Raw genomic sequence first — 9587 nt, forward strand, 5'->3', positions numbered from 1 at the left:
AGAGCAAGAGAGAGAGCATGAGCGGGGGGAGGGGCAGAGGGAGAGGTAGACTCCCCACTGAGCAGGGACTGTGGAGGACTGAATTCCAGCACCCTGGGATCAAGACCTGAGCTGAAGGCAGATGCTTAGCTAAGTGAGCCCACCCAGGTACCTGTCCCTTCTACTGTTTAAAGAAGTTTTTCTTTACATTCAGTCAAATTCTGTACATTCCTCTTCCCTTCCCACACTCCATGAAGTGGTCCTCAAACTGTTCTTGTCACTTTCTCAGGAGGATTTTTAGTTTGTCAGCATGATTCTCAATGTGACATTTATAACAGGAAATGATGTTCCCCCTGTGGTCTGACCAACATAAATCCACGGGAATTATGACCACACCTGCTTCAGAAGGTATGTCGATTCAAATACATTTGCTGCCATATCTCACTCAAAATGAGCTTGTTATCAATTAAAATTCCTAAGTATTTTTCACTTGAATTGTTGCAGAGTCATTTTTAGTTATATGGGGAATTTTGGAAAAATGATTATGGAACTACTTTATTGCTGTTAAAATTTATCAGCTTCAACTAATTGTCACATCCTGTTAATACTCTTATTGAATCCAAATTCAATCATCCAACATATCTCTCTTCTTCAGCTTTGTTTTACCTCTAGGCTTGACAATCACCTGATTCAAATATAGGGGTTTTTTTTAATAGGGGGGGAAATAAACAAAGAAGAGTCCTTCAACATGATTCTAGAGACCTCACTCTAGCGTGACAATGAGCTCCTAATTAGACCTTTTGGTATGGTTGTTCAGTCACAAATAAATACTGAAGGTATCTCTCTCTGTTTTCCATACTCATAGCATGACACATCCTGAAAACTTAACACAAAGGACACATGGGAGAAAAATTACATTGATAATGGTCCAGAGAAAAGAGGTAGGATTGATGGTTTACATTTACATGGAAATAGACTTTCAGCAATATATTTCAAACAATTCCAAAGTGGAAGGAATTATCTTTTGTTATGTTCAAGAAGTTGTTCTCTGGGCGCCTGGGTGGCTCAGTGGGTTAAGCCGCTGCCTTCGGCTCAGGTCATGATCTCAGGGTCCTGGGATCGAGTCCCACATCGGGCTCTCTGCTCAGCAGGGAGCCTGCTTCCTCCTCTCTCTCTCTGTCTGCCTCTCTGCCTACTTGTGATCTCTGTCTGTCAAATAAATAAATAAAATCTTAAAAAAAAAAAAGAAGAAGTTGTTCTCTAAAAAATTACTGGGATGGTGCAGGGGGGAAAAAATCTATAGGTTAGACATTTGGAATAAATTACTGACAAAGTTCCAAGAACCTTTGAGATTCCATGATTTTATTGAAGGTCCCATCCAAATACATAGAGCAACTGAGATATTTTCAGTCTGAAAAATCTGTCAACCACCACCCCCACAACCATCACCACTACCACAGTGGGAACTGGTTTAATTTTACATAATCTTTCTGACATCCATTTGTGCTATTAGGAAATAATCACAACGTTCTTTCTAAATGTTTACCAGTCCCATTTCAGTCACTTTGAGGATTTTACATGAGATTTTTAGGAACAGTGTGCTTGCCTCTAGTCTGCATGTGAAATTCTCTTTTCTATTGAAGATAGGAGCATTTGGTCTTTTCAGTTTTCTGACATTTCCTTTGATTTTTTGGCAGTGGCTCTCTGTCACTTGGCAAGTACCTTAAGTTCCCTGAAGTAACTTCTGCTTTGTTCTAAGAGTTTTTAATTCATTTTAATTGTTTAAGTTATGCCTTCCTCTTTTCTGCCATTTTGGCTTCAACGCTTTTTTTACTGTTTTGTGTTTAACCTTTCCCAATCTGAAGATCATCTTCCCCTTACAGATGATGATGAAACCATCCATTCTAGTCTAAAAACAGCAGCCAGAGGATTTTTTGTATTTTGTATTATATTGTATTTTTTTGTATTTTGTATTTTATAAGATCATGTACCTTCCTTGCTTAAAGCCCTTCAATGGCATTTCATTGCATTTAATAAAATCTAGACTCCTCACCTGCCCTGAGGCCTGGCTAGATCTTCACACTTGTGTCTACCTTTCCCTGTCTTGTTCACAATGTTCAATTACACAAACTTATTAAGCTTTTTCCCATCACAGAGCCTTTGTGCCAGATGTCCCCTGTTCCCAGAATGCTCCTTATCCTCTGGCTGGTTTCTTATCATTAGGGTCTTGCCTCAGATGACTTCTCCTTAGAGTGGCACTCCCGGTCATGCTCCTGTTCAGTTTCCCCACCTGAAGCTACTCTCTATGTCATTATCCTGCTTCTTGTTCTTTATATCTTCTCTTACTATCCAAAATTATTTTATTTGAAATTTAATGCACTTGCTTATTTTCTGGTTTCTCCTATCAGGATATGAGTTTCATGAAAGCAGCCGTGTTTGCTCTGCTTGCTGCTGTCCTCCTATGCTCAGGTTAGTACCAGACAGATTATTAGATCCTCTATGAATACTGAATCCTGAATGAATGAATAAATGGATGAATGAACAAGTGAGAATAGTGTGGAAAGGGTGAGGAGCCCAGGACATAATCAATAGAGGGAACAGAAAAAAAAAATTCATCAGAGAGGGGAGCCTGGGAGGCTCAGTCATTAAGTGTCTGCCTTCAGCTCAGGTCATGATCCCCAAGTCCTGCGATCAAGCCTTGCATCAGGCTCTCTCCTCAGCGGGAAGCCTGCTTCTACCTCTCCCACTCCCCTTGCTTGTATTCCCTCTCTCACTGTGCCTCTCACTATCAAATAAATAAATAAAATCTTAAAAAAAAATAATCAGAGAAATGGGAGGACACTCCTCCTCACAGAATACTCCAGCCAACTGTGCTCAGAGATTGCAAAAGAGGAGAGAAGTGTATGGGGCCTGAGGTGTTTAAAGATTTTGAAGTAGAGCAGAGAGAATGACTCTGACAAGGAAAGAGGAATGGCATCTGAGATATGCATGGAAATGTTACTTTTCCTAAGGAAAGAAATCCATTTCACTACAATTATGGGGAGAAATTAGAATAGTCGTAGAGGCAGTGACACTGAGTAAAGAGAGAGAGAGAGACCTTAGGATACATGTATGGATCTTAGTGAAGGAGGCAAAATTGTCTCCTGAAGAGTAGGGGATGGAGAGGAACAGGGGAGCTACAGGTGGGAGAGATGCTGTGGACCCCTTCTTGATGCATTTCAAGATCAACACATAACCGAACTAAGAGTCAAGATGTAGAAATCAGGGACGCCTGGGTGGCTCAGTTGGCTGGACGACTGCCTTCGGCTCAGGTCATGATCCCGGAGTCCCGGGATTGAGTCCCACATCAGGCTCCCAGCTCCATGGGGAGTCTGCTTCGCTCTCTGACCTTCTCCTTGCTCATGCTCTCTCTCACTGTCTATCTCTCAAATAAATAAATAAATAAAATATTAAAAAAAAAAAAAAGATGTAGAAATCAGAGCCCAATGTAAGCAAGTCAAGTGACCTGCTTTTGCTATCCTAAATGGATTTTGAAAAATAGTGCATAACCCATGAGACAAGGAGAGTAAAAAAAAAAAAAAAAGTTTATTTTAAATTGTGGCTGAGGAGCACATGTGGGACTGGGAGATATCAGGCTCCCCCAAATTGCTCCCTCATCACACTGCCAGCTGTGTGGTTACTGTTACCAGCCAAAGGAAGTTTGGGATTAGGACAGGAAATGGTGATACTATGACCAGAGTATGCAATCCCTTCCTGGATCTGCACATGACAGAGAACCTGGCAGGTTTGTTGAGTTGAATTGAATTTCATCTGAATGATCAGAGAAGCTAGAACACTCCTAAGATCCAGGAGAGACCCATAAGACCTCATAACATACCCTGTGTGCAAGAGAAGCTGGTGTCGCCAACCTTCACCAATCTTCAGGAAACCCATGGTACACATCCATGAGAAAGCTGTCAATAGGTAGTTATACTCAACCAGACATTTGAATGGGGAAAAAGAAAATATCATTGGTGATAAGATACTTCAAGCTTCTCAGAAGAAATGTTATATTTTAAGTATTGCTCTTAGTCTGGCATAATTTCTTATGCATTTCTGGCTGGTGTTCTTAGGCTAGACAGAAGGAAAAAGACTTTTGGAGAAATAAGTGTCATTATTGCCTTTGCTGATAAACTAATACTCTGGTTATTCTGATGTTTGAACTAACACCTAAGCCCTGATGACTTGATGCTCATCAGAAATAATATTGAAGAAGGAGAAAAAGAAACCACAAAATGACCCCCAGATTGGGGACAGGAGGTCTGTCTCAGGCCTCTTTAGGCTTGCAGATAGTACTGACATCTCACTTGACCACTCCGAACCAATTTTCTCTCTCTGTCTGCCTTTCAGAGTTACTGGAAGCACAAATGAACTAATGCATGGATATGTTTTGAATTTTGTAAAGTCTTATAAAACCAATGTGTTAGGTTCCTGTTTAGATTTTTCTTTAGTCCTTACAGAGATGTACCCAGCTGTTGACTTCAGCATGATGAGAAATAATCAACTTTTCATGATTTGTCAACACCTTTGCTATCCTTTTCATCACCAACACCATTGTCTTTATCATAATTATGATATTTGAGATGCTTTGGCCCCAGAACAATTCTATGCACTTTGTATGGATTAACTCATTTAATCCTCACAAAGATTTTAAGGAGTAGACACTATTCTCTCTCTCTCTCTCTTTTGTTTTTGAGGAAATAACTACAAGAAAAGCTAAATGACTTGCTCATTCAACTTGTATATGGCAGAACTATGACTCCAACCCAAGGCTCTTTGTCTTCCAAGTCTTAGAGACTTAATTTCTTCCTATAAGATCTTCACCATCAAAAGACACTTTGATGTGCAAATCAATCAGAAAGTTAATGACTCCTTATGTGAAGTTCTAAGATGAATGTTTCTGTGTGTGTGTGTGTGTGTTTGCATGTGTGTGTTTATATGTAAGAAAAAGTAGGTATGACCCTTTCACTCACAAAGCTTCAAGTATTATAGAAAAGTACGGAATCTAAGTAAGTAAATAAGAAAAAAACCAATATAATTTGTGTTTTCTCTCTCCCTTCCTTTCCTTCCTTCCCCTTCCCCTTTCATCTTCTTTTCTCTTTTCTTCTTCCAGAGTGGAAGAATCACATCACTTAGAGAGCTCCCATGGATTAATATGAATGAAAAACTCCTCATTGTTGGTCTGTTTTCTGTGTGGGGGGAGTCTTTTTCTCTTTGCAAAGGGAACAACTGCTTGACCTCATCTTACAGCTTTATCTTTATGAAGACAACATGTTTCATTGAATTCTCATGATATGCCTGTGGCATATGAGAGACTAGTCCTCTATTTTAAAGATGGAGAAAATTGATATCTGGAGATATTAAATTACTTATATACTGTTAAACTTCACTTATTCATTCACTTATAAAACTTCTACAGAGCGCTTACTCTATGCTAGGTATCACATTAGTCTGTGGCTTTAAAACAATAACTGAAATTGTGTGGTTATTGCATATAGGTAGCCTGGAAGATGGTCTCACCCTATATAATTTGAGCCTGGGGAGCAGAGAAAGAGCTGGGAAAGTTTTGAAAGAGGTTTAATATTTGAATAGATGAGTAAAATTTCCCAAAGAAAGGAAATGGGAGCTTGGGGGATAAAGAGTGTCCTGTGAAGCAAGGACTGATTCTTAATTTGGGGTATGTATCACTGAATAACCCCGCCATTTTTAAGTAGGGCTGTGATTGGGAGTGGCTGAATGCAGCAATGGAAAATAATAATTTTTTTGGGACAGGTTTATCCTGGATACTCTGCTTGGCACTTCTGTACCTTGGGTAAGTTACTTAATTCTCCTGAACCTTATTTTCTTCTGTCAAAATGAAAACAATAATGATACTACCTACCTTGTATCTATTTATGAAGATTAAATGAATTAACCATACAAATCACCTGGAGCAACATCTGGCCCTGAGCATAAACTTTTTTCTTTTCCTTTCTTTTCTTTTCTTTTTTTTTTTTTAAGTAAGCTCTATGCCCAGTTTGGGGCTTGAACTCACAACCCTGAGATCAAGAGTCACATACTCAATCAACTGTGCCAGCTAGGCACCTCTTAGCATAATCTTAATGAGTACTATTTCACACCTTCTTCATAAATTCATAAATAAGGAGTAAGCATTATTGTTATTATTTTTTATTTTTTTAGCAAACTAAATTCAGATGAAGTTCAGTGACTTGGCCATTCAACTTGTATGTGTTCTGACATACAATTCTGTTTTCTACTCTTTGATATCCCTCACGCACCACTCCCACTAATGGTGGGACTCAGATTTCCACAAGCAGCTGTGTGTTGCTGGGAGGAGACCAACATAACAACTCCAGGACTTGGAGGAGGAGAGAGAAGAGCCTCCATATTCAGACCATATGAAACAATAACATAATTTGTTTTTTTAAAAATTGCCATTTCTGTAAGTACTTTTAAGAGAATGTGACTATGCTGAGTGTTTGGAAAAGGCACAGTGCTGCATTTTGTGTTTCAGAATGATAAATGAAGTCACAGTGAGAAAACCTGATTGAGTTGAGTGGCTGCTGAGGTCTTTCATCCTGCCCTCAGATTTCTTCTTTCATTCTCCCACACCATGATGGAGATGATGCCCACAGCACACACTTCACCCATAGTGTTTGTCAAACAACCTTGTAACTGGGTGTACTGGGGTCTTTTTCTATCATTAGTCTGTGTTCTCCCCTCTAGTGCAACGATTTGCCTTCTGAATTCCAATGTGGGGATTGGAGAACACACTTTCCCCGGTCATGGTGGTAAAGATGGGCCCCCCTTCTCTATGTTCTCTGCCCTTAAAGGAGTGAAAGTAGGAACTCAGTCACTTTTCACATAAATGAGAAACCTTCACTGGGGAATGAAGACGAAAAACATAGGGGCGCCTGGGTGGCTCAGTGGGTTAAAGCCTCTGCCTTAGGCTCAGGTCATGATCCCAGTGTCCTGGGATCAAGCCCTGCATTGGGCTCTCTGCTTGATGGGGAACCTGCTTCCCCCTCTCTCTCTGCCTGCCTCTCTGCCTACTTTTGACCTTCATCTGTCAAATAAATAAATAAAAATCTTTTTTAAAAAACGCATAAATACAAGCTTCCTTTGGGTAAGGAAATTCTGAATTTCCCAGGGAAATTATAAAAATTTTAATTCATCTTTGAACCTGCAGGAATTAGCAAAGTTCTTGGTAATAGTATTAAAGACACAATCTATAGTGAGGATCAGACATCAGGGGTGAGAAGTATCACATCTACAAATGGTTATGTTATAAAACAGAATAGGAGTAAGATATAGAGGACCAGAAAAAGGCTGGCTATACCTCAAACTGTAAAAGGTCCACAAAAAAAGGTACATTGAAAACATTCCTGAGGCAAAGGTACAATTTCAACAGGATGTGTTTGAAAAGCATGACATTCTTTATAGGTAAACTAACATGACCAAGGCATAGAAGCAGCTGGAGGAGGAAACCTAGATGTCATCCGGTCCCAGGGGTTGAACTAGCTAATTATCAAACCATTCCCAACACCTACAAACTCAACAGGAGATCAAAGAAAAGAAGTGCAGCAATTCTAGGAGCAGAAAAATGACCACTTTCTGGAAGGTAGGATGTGTGGAGAAGTGAATCAGAAGCAATGGGAAGATAGACCGCAGTAGGAGGGCAGGCGCCCAGCAAGTGGTGGAGCAGCAGAACACAAAATCAGGAATTTTAGAAGTTGGCTCCACTTAGGGACATTGCTTCAGGGGCTAGGTGGGAGTGGAGTCCTCATGGGGACAGTGTGGTCTCAGGTCCCATGGGGCCACAGAAGGATCGGGGGTGCCTGAGTGTGGCAGAGCTCCCAGGTATCGGAGTGGGGAAGCTGTGCAGAGACGGAATGGAGGAGTGAGCTCTCAGCTCGGGGTTACCTTAAACCATGATCCAATTCACAGTTGGGCTACTGCACTTCAAGCAGGGACATCACAAGTGGCAGATCTAGGGAGACTCACCTTCCTCTTCTAGGAGGAGAAGCATAGGAACACTGGGCTGGAATCTGCTGGGTTTGGAGACTCCAAATGGGGCTGTGCCCCAGAGATAGAAGCACTCAGTCACAAGCTGAGTTAGCTTGGAGTGCAGCTGGAGACCAGGGAGTTGGGAAGAATTGACGGCTTTTCTCTGAGGGTGCACTGAGGAGTGTGGCCCACACTCTTGGCTCCTCCGGGGTGGGAGACTGGGAGGCCGCCATTTTCATTCTCCTCCTCCAAAGCTCTACGGAAAGCATTCAGGGAACAAAAGCTCCTGAGAGCGAACCCAAACCCCAGCAGATTGCTTAGCCTGGCCCCTGGCATGGGCGGTGCAATTCTGCCTCCAGCAAAGATATTTGAAAATCACTGCAACAGGTCCCTCTCCCAGAAGATCAACAAGAACATCCAGCCAAGACCAAATTCATTGATCAATGAGAACTGCAAAACGTCAGAGCTACGGGAATATAGCACATAGAATTCATGGCTTTTCCCCCATGATTCTTTAGTCTTTCAAAGTTAAATTTTTTTAATTTTATTTTTTTCTTATTCTATTTTTTAAATTTTTACTCTTTCCTATTTTAATGTTTTTAACTAATTTAACTTATCAATATCTTTTTAAAAATCTTTTAAAATTTTCATTGTTATAGTCATATTCTATACCTTCATTGCATTTAACCTTATTTTCTGTATACATATAGGTTTTTCTTTCTTTAAAATTTTGTGATACAGTTTCTTCTAACAGATCAAAATACACCCCAAATATAGCACATGTCTTTGTTCTAGTCTCCAGCCTGATCACATTCTTTCCTCTTTTTTTTTCTTTTTTTAACCAACTTCTTACCTTATCAATTCCTTTTTTAGAATCTTTTAAAATTTTCATCTTTACAGTCATATTCCATCCCTTCATCATATTTACATATATGTATCTATCTAATTCTATATCATCTATATCTATATCTATATATTCTTCTTTCTTTTTAGGAGGCAGTTTCTTCTAACAGACCAAAATACACCGAAAATCAAGTGTGTGGCTCTCTTCTATTCACAAGTCTAATATATATATATATATATATATTTTTTTTTTCCCTCCTTTCTTCTCCCCATTTAGGGTGTCTTCCAATTAAGTTACTGTATATTTCTCTGGGGTCATTCCTATCCTTTTAGTATTTTGTTATCTCATTCATTTATTCTTATCTGGATAAAGTGACAAGGCAGAAAAAATCATCTCAAAAAAAAAAAGAGGCAGTATTTTTTTTAAAGATTTTATTTATTTATTTGACAAGCAGAGATCACAAGTAGGCAGAGAGGCAGGTAAGAGAGAGGGGGAAGCAGGCTCTTTGCTGAGCAGAGAGCCATTTGTGGGGCTCGATCCCTGGACCCTGAGATCATGACCTGAGCCAAAGGCAGGCTTTAACCCACTGAGCCACCCAGGCGCCCCCAAGAGACAGTATTGATGGCTAGGGACATAATCAATAATGGACATTAGTAATATGTCAGAACTAGAGTTCAGAATGATGATTATCAAGGTGCGAGGTGGACTTGGAAAAAGC

The sequence above is a fragment of the Neovison vison genome, chromosome 7 (assembly GCF_020171115.1).
Source record: "Neovison vison isolate M4711 chromosome 7, ASM_NN_V1, whole genome shotgun sequence".
Lineage (NCBI taxonomy): Eukaryota > Metazoa > Chordata > Mammalia > Carnivora > Mustelidae > Neogale > Neogale vison.